At 40.1% G+C, this 16,927-nt stretch overlaps 1 protein-coding gene and 1 long non-coding RNA gene across 5 annotated transcripts in view; both read left to right on the forward strand.

Annotated features, from left to right (window-relative positions):
* LOC145453261 (uncharacterized) overlaps positions 1 to 6,921 on the forward strand; it is a 28,633-nt gene extending 21,712 nt beyond the window's left edge. The window contains exons 3-4 of the long non-coding RNA XR_013919669.1: positions 1,881 to 1,985; positions 6,589 to 6,921. This is a non-coding gene — a long non-coding RNA (uncharacterized LOC145453261). The remainder of the gene's footprint in view (positions 1 to 1,880; positions 1,986 to 6,588) is intronic.
* The window catches only part of LOC145453215 (uncharacterized), a 184,652-nt gene that overhangs the window by 124,437 nt on the left and 43,288 nt on the right, over positions 1 to 16,927 (forward strand). The gene's annotated exons all lie outside the window — the stretch shown is intronic.

Consider the following 16,927-nt stretch of genomic DNA (forward strand, 5'->3'; position numbering starts at 1 on the left):
TTGATATTGGATATAGATAGCGGTCAACCTTTACTCATCCTCTGAAACCCGAGAAAGAACTGACAATGGTCATGAATTCTGCCATTGTCAAACATTTGTTGGATAATGCGAGACGATTTCGCGACGTGGTAGGACGCCGTTCACACTAGTTTGGCAAACCGTTCACAAGACGCCATTCACTAACCTACTTATTAGTAACAAAAGAAGGAGCTCGTGTACCGTATAAAATACTACACTGAGCCCATAAGCGATCTCATCGCCCGATTATTGGAAATCTAATGTCGATGTCATCATAACTCATGATACGAATGTGTAAATGCAATGCTTTTTCCAATTCTATACAATAGTCACTTACGATTATCCCTGACGAGATTGAGCTGAAAATATATGCGGATTTATTCCAATATGAATAAATTATGCTCGGACATCTTCCGTTCTGTTCAATGCAACTATTATGCTTTGAGAATTGCATTGAAAAATGTACACTGTGTGGCTTTAACGGAAGAAAATAATAAAACCGAAGTTTATGACTAAGATTGTGGCAACAAGGTACCAAGGCCAATCGACAAATATTTGACAACAATCCGTCAAGAAACCCATTTAGGAAATCCGGGACCTCACATTGGCAATGCTGTTCTGCCATTCTGAAATCATTTGCGATATCACGATTCCCGGTATTCATAACTGTTGCAATATATATGGTCTAGATATGCTTACAAACTTTATCTTATCGGCATTTGAATGTGGTATTGAATTATAGGCGAAAAGACGAAGGACCTAGTTAGCTTGCGTCTTGCGTCTTGCGGCTTATCGTATAAGAAACGAGTCACCGGCGCCGCAATTAGCCACCATTTAAGGTTTTGATTTTATGGAAATCTGCATCCTCAATCACGGATATAACCCTGATTGATGTTTCGAACCATTTTAGTTTGATGCGAATGAGTGACATATTTAGTTTGGCTGATACAGTGTCCGTTTCAATCATGTAAGAATGATATTGGACGAGCCAAGGACAATAGAAAACCGAAATTAGGACCGTAAATATAATATTTTTTTGATTTCCTTCCAACCTTTTCGTTGAGCAATCTGTATTAATCCGATTAAAACAACTGGATATTTCCCCGGGGGAAAATGAAATACGTAGTGTGGGATGTACAATTGTGACTGCTTACGAGGTGCAGGTTATTCACACCTTTGAGTATCGATATGAGGTCGTACGCGTGCGCGCGTGCGTGTGTTTGTGTATAGGGGGAGGGGGGAATGCCTCAACAGTCATGAACATCACCGCACGTCACTGTTCGGCATATAGCATATACCTGAGAGGAGCGCATAATATTATGTCTAACACGATCAGTGTCCAAGAGAGGGAGGCATCCTAACCTTCGCTCCGTGCTCAGGGACCACAAACACTTTGAGGACTGTTATTTGAACTCCTGCCCAAAATATCGATAGCGATGACAAGCGCCACCTCATTTGTTACTTTCTATAATGCTAATTGCATCATAATAACACTTCCGCTATCATGTGGGCCATTATATATGAATGACTTAAATCGTGACCTGATCATGTGGAAAGATATCTGAATAAGACGAATGGAAAGAATTCGATTTACGAACGTAATACATATATTTTGTCTCGCGGATCCCTTGATGCGCCTTCGTGAGAACTCAGGAAAGCCTGCACGGGCAAATACGGATGAAATGAGATGTAATTTTTACAATATATACACTAACTTCAAGACGTGTTTGAAACTATGTGCTTAAGCTTCCAGAAGTGCTGAAGAGAAGTTTATAAACAAAATAAGTGAAATTGGCCTTTTGCCACATCTAGTCCCCTTTGCCGCATAAATAATATGCATTTATGGCGTCTTAATTTTTCAGGCTCCGCCTGCCTTATATGTGCCGGACGAATTGGGAAACTCAATCTCCACCACATTCTGCTGTTGCATGATTCTGGGTTTAACCGCAATATTTTTTTCGTGCCAGGTATGCAAATGTGCATTAGGGGTGCTAAAAATAACTGTATTATTCAAATTTCATCGGCTTGGTTGTCAAATCGTCAGGTTACCTAAAGAAACGTTGCACGCCAAATTTGACTCAATTCCAACCAATAGAAGCCGAGGTCAGTCAAATTGAAATTTCGACCCTTTTTGAAATAATAGTATTTAAGGTGACCAATTTGGTCACACCGTCATGACCAGAAATCTTGTTCCAGGTATGCCTGGAGAGGCACGGATGTCTTTTCCACTTGTTTCGATGTTGACAAGGTCCTATCAAAAGATATCGTCTTCTCTTCATGTCATCCTCCACATTCGGTGAATACCGTCTAATTGTATCCATATATCGTGGTAAAACATCAATGCTTTTTATTACTGTTTCAAAAGTAGGGGTTCAGGTGATATTGAAAGACCAGAAAATGACTGCACAGAAATGTGCTTTATAAGCTCGGGGGGTCAACATTTAGTTTCCCTGAATCTCGCAAAGTTTACAGCACATAAAAAGCTCTAGTATCAACGCTTATTTGAAGTACCAGAAATGCTTTGCAGCTCATAAATACTATTCATTGGCATGTCCCATTCTCAATTGTAATCAGCATCATTTTTAACGCCCCGGATCAGTCAATGTCAACTAGCAGAAAAATATTCGAGCATTACTGAGCTGCTGAGGAATGCAACTGATGTCTCCGTGAATGAGATTTTGGGAATGGCGACTTCGCAATCAGTAAAAACTTCGAATCAAGGCAGAGAGACATCGGTATGCCCTGAATAACTGGGATAGATTTCGTGAAATCTAAATTGGACCAACAAAAATACTTCTAGATATGACCATCACTCGAGAAATATATTTACCCGTATTTCACCTGCTTGTCAGCTCAATTCATTTTCGTGGTCGTTAATTTCAGTGCGTAAAGTATTCTATTTGAAAATTATCTCACCATCCTTTAACGTGTCTATTTCAATGAAGTGGACTAATTTCCAGCTAATCCGCGCCATGTATTAATATCGTTTACTGGCTATGTATTCATCCAAACGCCACCATAGGCCCTTGTCAAGATCCAAACGAGTGGAAAAGACGACCCTGCTTTTTCAGACAAACCTGGAACACGATTTCTGGTCACGACCGTTTGACGAAATTGGTTACCGTAAATACTATTATTTGAAAAATGACCGAAATTTCAATTTGACTGACCTCGGCTCCTACAGGTCGGAATTGAGTCAAATCTGGTGTGCAACGTTTTTTTAGGTAACCTGACGATTTGACAACCAAGCCGATAAAATTTGAATTTTTTTTTTGAACACCCCAAATCTGCATACATCGCAGTTAGCACTATCCCGCGTATTACTTCATGTATTTGTCTATGAACTCGGACGCATAGTACCACTACACTGGAACTTTTATATTATTATCAATGAAAAATGAGTTGAAGGACGTTTCACGTCTAAATTATCTTTTTGCGCCACGATCTAAGATACGTTAATGCTAGAGTACATTCATGTGATGTCACAAAAATAACATATTGCTACATTATGGACAGTATAAATAGGTTTCATATAACGTTCTACCGTCGAATTAACACAGCCAATTACATATTGTAGTTTTTCTTGATAACAAAGTAGGCTGGTACATCGAAAACTATATATTATACGCCACTACGGGATGGTAATTACAGTAATGTCTGAAAATGCTGCACGGCTTATTCAGTACCGCGAACTTCGCAGAAGCGGTACATCGCGTGCGAATCATTATGTTCGCATGCAGTCTTTACAAGGGTTTCCACGTCCCATGCAGTTTACTACTTTTGATCGGTTATCGATGCCTCATTAACTTTAACTGATAGTTAAGCACATTACATTGATAAATTTATGGAACACTGTTTTGCTCTCTATGTTTCAAACTTAAAGTTTTCATTAAATACGATGTATTCTTTGTACAGTTGGATCAATCCGTGTTTACTGTATCGATTCAGATATCCGTCCATCCACCTGCTTAATTTTGTGTAATTTGCACTTCGTTAACGCGTTTCCAATATATCGTGGGACTTCGGGAAAAGCGTTTCCATTCCATAGATTTGATAATAGGGCTAGACACAATGATTCGGGTACTTGAGTCCGAGTCGAGTATTATTCGGAATGATTTCCGTCTATTTACTGAGATTACGCGCTTCCGTACATTTAGAATGAATTTATCAGCAACAATTATAGATTCAATACTATTATTTCAATTTACATGTGAAATCTACATTATGCGCAGATTATTGACTAATATAAAATTAAAGAAGTAGTAACACCTTCTCCGGAATGCACGATGATACACGTCTTAAAATTCAATAAATATAAAACTGGACAAGGTCGACAAAAACTGGAATTCGTTTTTTTGCTCAACTCTTGTCGATCCTAGATACTTGGCGAAATGTAAATGTGCCCAAGCGGGTTCGTTCAACTTACTATCAAAATGGTCATCTTCTGCATTCCAGGGCTCGAAGAGTGGTTGAAACAATTAAACACAGTGTCTTATGATTGTGAATTCCATAGATCACCGATAAGAAGTAGAATGTCTGCGTGTTTTAAATGATTGGTAGAGGTCTATAGCGATTTCAAATTTAATTGAAACATGGTAGTGGACAATTTCGATTTACATGATTATATGTCATGTGTTCAACTACTAATAGCTGTAGGCAAGACTGGAACCAACGTTTCATCGAAACCGCCTCTGGAGCACATTTCAAACAGTTCTGCCCTGACATATACACAAAACTACCTACTTTAACCACGCCACGCCGTGCCGAAACAACCATTTTCAGATTACGCACCGGACACTGTCGTCTCAACTCCCATCTTAGCAAAATTGGATGCTCCGATACCCCTGATTGTACTACATGCCATGTTGAAGAAACTGCAGAGCACGTTATTATGGAGTGTGCAAAGTACGCTAACGAAAGATGCCAGTTTAGAGCTGCCATAATGGACCTGAGAGTACCCTTCACCATGGAAAATATAATAACTAGTGATTATATATTACCTTTGCTGTGGGAATTCCTTGCGAAGACAAAAAGACAGTACTAAATGTTTAGTTGACTGTATTTACTTATCGCAATATCGATTCGATTAGCAACCGTTACGTCGTGACGCAAAAGACCATAGTTGTTATATGCGTCACTAAAATTGCTTTTAAATATAATAATAATAATAATAATAACTACTAATAGTGACCAACTGTGCAATTAATATATTTCATTTGTGCGACATCACAACACGATTAAAAACGCGTCAGTATTGCTATTCTGTGATTGTTAGGGAATCAAGTTTTGCCGTTCGGAAAGTCGACAACAGGGAGAGGGCAAAATAGGTCCCGCAGCCGGATAGGGTCCGCGGGCCGGATACGGACCGCGAAGGGATTTTGAGCGGCCCACAGAGAGTTTCTACCCTGAAAGTGAAATTCAAATCGGGAAGTATTGACAAATTATATGCGTCCCTGAATGAATCCAATTTCACCAACATGAAAAATATGGCCATGAAACTAGTTGATCTGTTTGGGACTATACATACATTTGCGAGCAAACATTTTCGACCATGAACATTAGAAAAACAAGGCTGCGTTCCAATTTAACTGCAGTCACCTGCAGTCTTTACTGATGGTTTTTACATCCAACATGGTTTTTAAACTAAAAGTTTGTATCAAATACGATTTCCATTCTTGTATATGTGGATAAATACACGATTAATATATCGATTCTACAGTCCGGCCCGCCAAGAACTTTTTTTTCCCATAACAGGCCCACCGACCAGAGAAGTTGCCCGCCTCTGGTCAACAAGGATATCTAGGATAAAACACTCCAATCCCAATTGACATGCTTAGAATATCCGATCCCAAGCATTATATCATGCGATATAATAGCAACTTGAAACAACTTGAACATACAAGCATATTAGTGATTGCGGACGTCTACACAAATTACAAATTCCTATATCGTTGTCGAACTAATAACTTCAAACAAGATGATACCAATTTGAAGCCTCCAATTCATGTATTATATCTTAACCGAACATCGTGACAAAATCCTTTTTGTTAGGCATGCGTTGTTGCCGTAGCAATCTAACTTTCCTATTTGGAATTGGAAACTGCTAATGTGACATATACCTGATAGTGGTATACCAAATATGTGTAGACTGTAGAGGTATACTTGATCCCCGAGCAGTCTGGCATGGCTAAATCAGTTTTATTGCGTTGTCTTGCATTTATGGTATATTGAATACGACATTACATGACCATATCAATTGGTCATCTGGTAAATATTTCGCCATGAGTCAGCAACTTTAAATACTACATTTAAAATGTCGGCGAGAGCACTGTATCCTATCAAAGCAATCCCCAAGTTTGGAAATCAACATTTTTATGGACCATTATAGCTTAGCAGGTCAACGAGGTATTAAATTCGTAGTTACAGGGGCTGAGCATTGCGCAATGCTGCTCAATTCTTCAAATATCCAGCTACTTTATTTTATTCCCAATGCCTAGCCCCATTTCGTGAACGATGCTTCGCAACATATGATCGTAATTTGATAATAACAAAAGAGTTGTGGTTTTGCAGGCAAACGGTTTGAGGAACGTCGATCCGGAAAAAGCGCTTTCGAAAGCAAAAACAGCGAGAGCTCTTAACATATCGGCAGTAGTCTCCGGCCTCACTATCAGCGCAATAATTCTTGCGACGCAATTGTAGCTGCACATAATACACCTACAAACTATATCCAAGCGATCGCGACTCGCAAATGTATTACGCTTATTCCTAACGCGTTACCATTCGAATAATCACATTGTGATACATTCGTACCGCTCTGACTTGCACGCTCAAAAGGTGTCAGTCAGAGAGCATGTTCGTGTTCATATTTGTTGTTGTTGTGATTAAAGATTGAGTGTAGCTGTACTTGTCTGGCGTTCTCAGTATGGAAATTAGAGGTACGTAGTTAGTTAACTACTCAGTAGGATACGAGTTCCTACATTGGTGACCCCGATGTACCTGAAAGACTTCAGAAGACCACAAGTATTGTGCACAGCCACAACCCAGGGAAACGACGACGCCGATCGCGGTTAGAGGCTAACGCGGTTGGTGGGGTTCGTAGCTGCCTTTTGATCGTTAACGATACCGATTTCCGACGCCGGATGTGCCCGCACACTGCTGTATAATTGAGTGGCGATATTTGGCGTTCCGGCAGGTATGTCATCTGACCGAGGGCCTCAGTTCACTTCCAGACTATGAGACGCAGTTTGTGAACTTCTCGGCACCAAACTTCACAGGACGACACGACGTCTACGCGCAACAAGCAGATGAAAACTCGCTTCGGAAGAATGATCAACGTGCCCCCTCGATTCCGAGCTTGAAATGCTACTCACGATCTTGTGGGTGGTGGTGTAGTTTCACATAATACACCTACAAACTATATCCAAGGGATCGCGACTCGCAAATGTATTACGCTTATTCCTGACGCGTTATCGTTCGGATATTAACATTCTGATACATTCGTACCACTCTGACTTGCACGTTCAAAAGGTGCCAGTCAGAGAGCATGCTCATATTTGTTGTTGTTGTGATTAAAGATTGTGTGTAGCTGTACTTGTCTGGCGTTCTCAGTATGGAAATTAGAGTTACGTAGTTAGTTAACTACTCAGTAGGATACGAGTTGCTACACAATTGCTTAGGACTTGACCATATCCGAAAAATCTTACTTGATAATGGTTACCCTGAAGACGTCATCAACCGCGGCATAGAGAGGGAATTAACGTAATTTAATACAGAAAAGTCAACTGCGCCCACCGAACGAACAACTAAAGATGCATAATAATCGATTCAGTATATGTCGCTTTCCATTGTAAATATGACTCGTTGCATTTGCTGATTGCGTATTGCATGGTTATATTCTTCTCTCGAAGTCGGCAATCTGTATCTGCTGAGCACTGATTTTGTAAATAATATGATCACGCTTTCAAAATCATTCAGATTTGTAGAACTACCTAAGGATATTTCCACTTCTTGCAATTTTCAAACACCCGCTATGAAGACGAATCGGGATGAGTTGACGGTGCGATCGAACGAAGATTTAAATATAACATCTGGAGCAGAGGTCTCAAACTCAAATGTGCTCGCGGGCCAGTTTTCCAGTTTGGACGACGCCGCGGGCCGCAGCATTTATAGGGGTATTCTATTTCTTTCCAAGTAGGCCTTATTTTGCGGGAACGAATTTTCCTATTGAAAGTGAGCCGATCCAACAGACTGACAGTGAACACACATCGCCAAAATGTGATTTACTCCTGTGTCAATTTAGGCCTGGCGCGAATAGAATCATCACATTTATAACTATTTGAATAGAATTGTTGTTGTGCTAGATCTATATTAATTATAAGATATAGACACCATATGGCGGACAAATGTATGATACCATCATAAAAGCTATCGGGTTATTATTTTTCAGCTACTATGAATATTTTGAATTTAGCAGATTGATAATAGAGACTGATCTGATATCAAAACAATAGTTGAGCATTGTAATTCCAATTCATGAGTAGGGTACAATTCTGACAAGTAGGCTATTAATCTCATGGCCATATATCTTCAAATATAGGAGCAGAAAAAATATAAATATAATATAAATATATTAATGAATGTGTCCCAGTGATTGAAATGTCGGAACGCCGAACGGCTCATTGCTGTTACATCGTTGGAGCGTGCCACTACGGTACTCGATACCTTTAAGTGGCCTTAATAACATGGTTTAGCGACCAAAGATGTAACTAACAGATTGCCTATGGGTGCCATAACAACTTGCTTAGTTAGCGAAATAACAAGCTGCGACCTTCTGATTTATTACTCCACTGATACGCGAAGTTTGTTGCGTCCATGTTTCTAACAAATTCACGGCATTCCGAGTCGCTCCAAGTCCACTCGAGCCATTTTCTTCTTGTCATCGAGTTAGCCCGAGTCTGAGTAATTTAGGAAAGGTCGCGTCTAAGTCCAACTCACAAATTTCAGTCACGAATCGTCTAAGGGTCACGATTTGTCATCACGAATTGGAAATGTTGCGAAGTAGTGAATCTTTCACTGCATGGTATCGTTTGCAATTGATGTGATGGTGAAGTTTGATGAATAGTTTGAGGCTTTCGGAGCAATTTAAGAGGGAGTTTTCACTTTATAACCTGAAAAGATATATGTGACACTTATATATTGTCAAATTAATAAAAATCTAAAATGTCGTCGCGGGCCGCACGAAATGCTCTGGCGGGCCGCGTATTTGAGACCTCTGATCTAGAGTGTATTTAGAATTTCTTGATTGTCACAACACTGGCTAACAAAAAAAATTAGTGCAAAAGATATTTTAATGGTTCCTGGGTATTTTGGGCCACTGAGTCCGAAAATGACTTTTTTTTAAGTGGCTCTATTTTTCGATATATTAATTTTTTTGAAGAAGAAGATGAAGAAAAATCGTTGACTTTAGTAACTGCAAAATGTGAATAGTAACTGCAAAATGTGAACAGAAGTATGAGTAGCATGCATATTGGAAATGTCTCTCAAGCCAATACATTACTTATTCTGTAGCAGATAATCCACTCTGTCGTTTTGCCATTGTAGCATCCCATTGCTTCAGATACAAGACATTGAAACACTGCACTTTGGACATCACAGGTTATTTAGTTGCAGCCTATATACAGTATGTTTCTGTCTGTACTGTATATATCTACCGTTATCAGTGATTTCTTAGCTCTCTGCAAACTGTACAGCATCACACAGTAAACCAGGCGATGGGAGTGTAACAGTAGAGGCATCATTCTGATAAGCTGCAGTCTCTTTGTATTGTCAACCACATGTAGCCTACAGTGTCGAGTACTCCCTTCAGTTATCACATGACATCAATATCTCATTTTATAGCTATGTAGTATGTAGCTATAGCGTGGTTTCATAGTTGTGCAAATATACTTTGAGCACTACTAAAATTAGTGCTTGAGCTTTGACGTCAGCTGTTTCAGTTTAATGCTAATATCCCCTAATTTTTACTTGTTCTACACATGAAATAAGATTCCTGTTTGCAAGGCTCTTCATCTTAAAGATTGCGTGTTTAGCGATATCGCTTCATAACTAAAAAAAATACGGTATGCGCATGCCTGAAGATAAAGATTTTGTATTTTTAGCATTTCTTGAAATTAAAGTATGGAATATCTTAAAGAACAGCCAATTCGAAAAAAACTGATGTCATTTTTTAATCCAGCGACATGCAAATACACTGAAAATCGGTGAAAATCTCTAGTTACGAAAATCTGGGTTGGTCTGTAGGGTTGTCTATAATTTGGAAAATCCTGAAAATGCTCCGTTGTAATGTCTTATTCTATAAATTACACTGGTCAACAAAATGAAAAAAAAATTGGTAGAACATCTGAGAGCAGTCTCTTGGGTTTTCGAGATTGCTGATTACGATTATCACATTAGTTTTTCCAGGTTGGCTCTTGTTCAGCAGATATTTATACCCCTGAAAAAGCCCAAAATTACTGTATTTACCATTGAATATTTCACTTGGTAGGAGGGAAATCGTGGTTTTTTCTAGTTTTATACTGCGCATGAATATATAATTGACTATGAAGAACCCTCATGTCGTTCTCAGTCATTCTATCAAAATTAACATGACCCTATGAAAAATATTTGTTTGTCAGAAAAGCAGTTTGTCAAGCCTAACAATTGTACTTTTGCACAACGAAAATACACATTCTCCTGTATCAATTGGTCATTCTACCAAGAATAAAGAGAAGTATAAAGCTATGAAATTTGTCCTTGAAAGCTTGACTAAAATACTCATATTCGTCTCATCCCTTTAGACTTGTAAATGGATAATTTCCCGCTGAGTCAACAAAGTGGGTTTACCTAGTATCCCTATCAAACGAGAAGCTTGAATCTGGTATCTTTGATAGATTTCAGATTCGGTTACGGATGAAAGAGTCCTATTTAATATTAGGAAAGAGTTCACTGCATGAAATTTCTCCTAAGATGTAGCAATGAAAACTTTTTAGATGATCACAAAGCAGCCAACTACAAACAGTTGGTCCAAAAATTCGTATCTTCATATGGAAAACTTGGAAAAAACACCGGCATAAAACTTTACTACCTGTTCAGTCATCTTAATATATTTCCAGATCATCTGGTAGATTAGCAAGGGGAGAGGTTCAACCAAGACTTAAAAACAACAATAGAAAGATATCAGGGCAAATGAGATGAGCATATCATGGCAGACCGAGACCGTTGCTGAAACCTTTCGAGAGACTGCACTAAATTGCTTACAGGCGAAAATCGTACAAAAAACAATTGTGCTTTAAAATGAATTATTGATATTACATTACAACTGATTATTTCAAATTTACAATAGGTGGTTGACGTAAAACTGATTGAATTAATTAATGCCACGTTATTTGAGTATCTAGGTATATACTTATATACATGAATGGAGTTTATTTATGTACATCATATCTGTGAAAGTCTATAACTATGATAAATCTAATACCCCTAAATATAGTGCTGCTGCGGCTGCATTTTGATTTAAAAGAGTCTTCTGTGTGTAGAAATATCAAGCAGATTGAATTTACAAACTTTATAGTACGACTGAGCCGATTTTCTATCTAGCCATTACAGCAAAAATGGGAGATTTTGGGTAAAACAGCTCCATGTTCTTAACCAAGAGACAATTTAAAAAAACTAGGTCATATTCGGAATAAGTGCCCTTCAGAACCCCCAAAACAACACTTACTTTTTCTGCATAAAAATATGTGTTCACTAGTGTTATTGAACAACAAGTGGTCAAAAACAACCTCACAGGAAAACCGTTAAGACTTCGTTCAATGCGTTTGAAAGTAGCTGCCGGAGAATGGGCGTGTTACCGACCATAGAACGGTGAGAAGACTAGTAAAATCACGAAATCACGACTCCTTATTGACTAATCGGCTGTACATCAATGATCACGACGGCAGCAGCTTGCTGATTGGGTGATCAATCAGTCTGCTACCAGCGGCGATTCTGAATTCGCATTATTGGTAGGTTGGCAGATAATGATTTAGGATTAATCCAGGGTATGTTGTGGTACGAAATGCATGGTGAACAAACAACAGCTGCTTCATAAAAACGTCTGAAGCATGACCGCTGTATTGCGAATGAAAACGCTGCAGCCTACATGCCTTGTTGTCATAGTGGGAAAGCAAAGGCGCTTATGCAAGTGGCGAACGAATTACTTGTTTCAGAAGGGATCCATCATGATTGAATACATATATAAAGCTTAACAATGACACTATAATTTGTGTGATCTCATTGGGCTCAGGTTGTACCATATAGATGACGTTTTGAATGTTCTAGGGATCGGCTGAATCAGCCGGCTATGCTTGGCATTTATCAGATGCTTTCAGCAAATTCAATTCACTTTATAGTTGTTTCGTCCTGAAGTAGCAAAGTAGCGTAACCTGTGTATTGTAGGTAATTGCTGCGCTATACTTAACTTGACGTCAACTCTGTAGTAAGTTCTTGAACCAAGAGATTGCTCAATACAAGATTTATTCGTCGTTGATGTTTGTCGTAGGTAGCGTAAAATGAGTCTCATCTCGAGTCAACTAAACATGCGCTTATATAGACTCGTGATCACTGCAATCGGAAGTCTTATTCGTCTCCTAATATGGCGTGAAATACACAATATTGGATATTATCATATAGTCCCGCAAGCAGGTGCATCATATCTGTATCACAGCTGTATAATTTGCAACACTCTGCAACAGCTTCGCAAAGCCAGATCGAATGAGATCTCCTTGCGGTTAGTAGGTTTGGAGGTTGTCAGTTACCATATACTCCAACAGGATGTCTCTCGGTTACGAGATATACACATTTCAAGGTTGATCGATAACAGGGATCTGTTACAATATTCACTATAGCATGCTTAATGTGTAGTACGTGATTTAATTATAATAAGTTCTCCATGCTAATTATTGGTTGTTTGTTTGTTAACTTAAACCCTTAAGTTGCCGAGCAACTGCACCGTTCCCCTTCCGAAAAAGAGATAACAATAGGTCTAAATGTCAGATAATTAAGTTAATTAATCAGTTGTAGCATGGAGTGTATCACATAACTAGAGAAATGTATAAGTGGGAAATAGATGTCCAAATGTTCAAGTCTAATTGATGGAGCAATGAGCAAGTTGTTATTCATTCATTTTATAATGTACATAACTGGCATGAAACAAATACACAATAAAGAAACCTAATCCTAAAAATCTAATCCTAAAAATCACTCACGCTGAGCGTCACAACTGTCCATGTCACAATGTGACCGCGCGCGCGGGGCTAATAAACTTGTTGATACCTCGTTATCCAGACCATCTATTTGAGCATGGTCAGTCAGTCAATATATAACAGTATATAACATACCCGCCGGGCTGGCATATACTGCGTTACTCGGATTTACTCGTTCATGGGCAGACGCGGACGATTCTTCGTATTACGTGGTCGTTTCTGCTTAGCATTGTGCAGAATTTTGGGAATCCTCGGGCGGAATCTCGGGCTATGGTCGTTGATCACTGCAGCGATTCTCGCATACTCCAATGGCACATGATTTTGTTGTCGTTGTGGTTGTTGTTGCTGTGCGGTTTCGTCGCCGACAGATGCATTTGGTGTTGATATCTCCTGGACTGGTACACGATCGTCAGGAGTAGTCAGGTCGTTGGTCGATGTGTCCGATTCGATAGTCGGATTCAATGGTTGATTGTGTGCATCTGCGTCGGAAGTATATGTTGTTTCGGCGACATTTGTTGAGTCTGCGAGAGATTTGGTTTCGTCCTCGAGATTGTCAGAGTCATTGCCCGTACGGATCGTTTGGAGTTCGTGAGCGTCGCCATGAACGTGGTGAGTAATCCTTTCATCAACAGCATAGCTTCGCCGGCGGAGTCGTGCACGGAGGGCCTGCAAAGAGCTAGCGGCAGATTCACGATGCACAATTAAACGTTGTCTAAGCCTATGACGATTACAACATAATAAACGGCATGAAAAGTATAAACCCCATAGCATCGTAGCGGCAAACCAACATGCAAAGAAAAGCTTAAGGAAAGGGTTGGTAATAGTGGATAAAAAGGATAAAATGCTACAATTAATGGCGTCTGATGCTATTTTTATTGGCTCTAAGGGGTCAATTTGTGTAGTGTCATCCTGCCTACTGCGGTTCGAAGTGTACGAAGCGGACAGGCTTCGTAGACGTTGGACTAGCAGCATCGAACTGGATATGTGAGATAAAACATGATCGTAATCTGTGCTAAATGAAGAATCCATTTTCCTGAATAAATGTAGGAAGGTCTCTGTGATATTGTCAACACGTGGCGATCCTAATAAATCGTCAATGTTGAGATCCATCGAAAATTTGACTTGTGTGACAGAGGCGTTGCGTGATGTGAGAATTCCATTCTGATATTTGAAATAGGAATCACCCACCTTGAATATTCTGGTTGCGTTTGCGGAGCCAGTGTCGATGTATCTAGTCTCCAAAAAGGCTGTGTTGTTGTCGAATAATTGTCCGAAATATGTCCTGTCTGTACTGAACGAGATGAGTGGTCGGGCGCTTAGTGTTCCGTCCGGAAAGAATAAGTTGTTGTGGACGGTGATGTTTTGTGTTATGCAATGCATTTTGTATAAGAATGAGTCGAACACACCCAATCTTGAGTTGTAGGGTGCTATATTGAACGTCGAGTCCGGTGACATTGGTGTCAGCGATTTGTGGACGTTGTAAAACTGTTGTTCTATTGTGCAACTGAGGTAGTCCAGGTGTGAAATCAGTCGCCTGTGTCTATCCATCGAGTCATCATGCAATTCCTGCATCTGTCCTAGCAAGAGACGCGTAGAAGTACTTGAGCTGTTGAGTCTTTCCGTCGAAAGTTTCAGCCCAGGGTCTTTGCATCGCTTAAAGTGCAGCGAATTGGTACTATGAAAAATCCTCCTGTGATGCACACTGCTCGTCTGGGCAAGCAGCGGACCAGATTGGAATCACATGTGCGCGCTGACTGAAAAGATAGAGCTAGGTCTGGTATTTCCACCCTTGATACTTCGTGGTTGCTGTTTGTATGCATTAAGATGTTTGTACGCATCCGAATTGGCGCCGTCGGACACGCATATTTGTTTGTGATGGAGGGAGGCCATATGACCGTTCCCTGGTCTGTTTGACAATGCCCGACCTTTGCTTTACATTCAGAGAGATCAGATATATCGGCTCGTAGTTTGCTGGTTATTGAATCGTATACAATCGGTATTGTATGCACGATTAGGTTGCGTAGAAATCTGGACTGCGAGTTAGCCCATTTCCATGTCAAGTGTAGTTTGTTAGTAGTTGAAAGTAATCCGTCAGCTTGTTCGGTCAGCTGTCCGTATGAAGATAAATGTGTAACAATTGCGTGTTGACATTCCACTAACGGGATACTGTAACGTCGTTCTTCGCCTATATTTTGCGAATAAGAACCAAAAAAATAATGTGTCTCCCAATATTGCTCAGCAACAAAACACATCTTTCCATCCAGATTGTGAAATCTGTTTGTCAAGGCGTAGATATTTGCCACCACGATTTCGAATGTATAATCGGATCGTGTCTGCATCGTTTTGGTGGTTGAATATCGATCAAGTCAGAAGCAGCTTCGCGTCTACATACGTTAGCCGTGATAGAAATCGGAGTATCGTTTCCTTTAGCTGGGTGCGCTAACAGCCACGCCGTCAAAAGTGACAGGACAATCGATTGCCGATAAAACATAATCCTTGAGTGCGTGCGGCTTGGAAATTGCACGTCCTGTTCGCGTTGTAATAATTTTATCAATAATAGCAGGTCTGCAAGGTAAATTCGAATCGTTACATTCTTGAACAATTTCAAAATCTCGCTCGCTCAAAATCTGATCGCTTGAATCTGCAATAACATCTGAACCGGATGCGTTCGCTGTTGGCTCGACTGCTTTCTGAAGCTGAATTGGATTTTCTGCGTTAGCAGCGATGTTCGTTCGGCCTACATGTGTTGTGGCCACGTGGTTTTCAGCATCGTGAGAATCGGATGTAAACAGCGTGTTTGCGTTCGGTAGAGAAAAATCTGAGATGCGATCGCCGTCGCAATACATGACTTTGACATCGTATAATGCTACGTTACGTGTTCGACCTGAGATTGCGATTTGAAGATGATGTTTCCATCTGTGTAAAACCCGGAAAGGTCCTAGATAATGCTTGCGCAACCCTTGCATCTGCGATGGTTCCATAACATATACGTATTGGCAAGGGTGAAAATTGTACGGAAAATAAAGTACACATGACAGTCCCGATAAAGCCTGTTTCGGGCGTCGTCTGATGTCTGAATGGATCAAAAACACCCATATGACAATGAAATAACAAAGAAATGCAGAATAAAGTGTGAGCCAGTTCGGGTGAAGGGGGTCGACTTCGTTAATTTGCAGGACGATGCCGATCGGCTTCACCTCTTCTAAAAATTTTGAGCAGTGTTGGAGTCGTTCAAATTTGTAGAATATGCATCCCATTGACAAGATGCGGTGTCGCTGCATTTCTTAGCTTTCTTGCCATATTTATTGTGATACCAGCATAAAGTGAAACCGTGGCCTCCAGTAGTCAACTGAGATCCGCTGCCCTTGCGTTGATCAACTTCGCGTTGTAGCTTCAGTACAAGCGCTTTCAAGGATGCTTCTTCCTCATCTCTCTGTCGGTCTGCCACCTTAGCTGTGTGTGTGGTGTTGGTGTGTATGGCATGGACGTGTCTTTCTTCTGCTAACTGAGCTGCTGCTGTTTGTGCCACGACTAGCAATTCATCGATGTTGCTAGTACGGAGTTTGAGCAGTAAGAATGGACGTAGGCGATGGTCCACGATATGATGGAATACTGAATTCATCATTCGT

This window comes from Botryllus schlosseri, chromosome 13, assembly GCF_051294905.1.
Source record: "Botryllus schlosseri isolate E-star chromosome 13, Bs_hap1, whole genome shotgun sequence".
Classification (NCBI taxonomy): domain Eukaryota; kingdom Metazoa; phylum Chordata; class Ascidiacea; order Stolidobranchia; family Styelidae; genus Botryllus; species Botryllus schlosseri.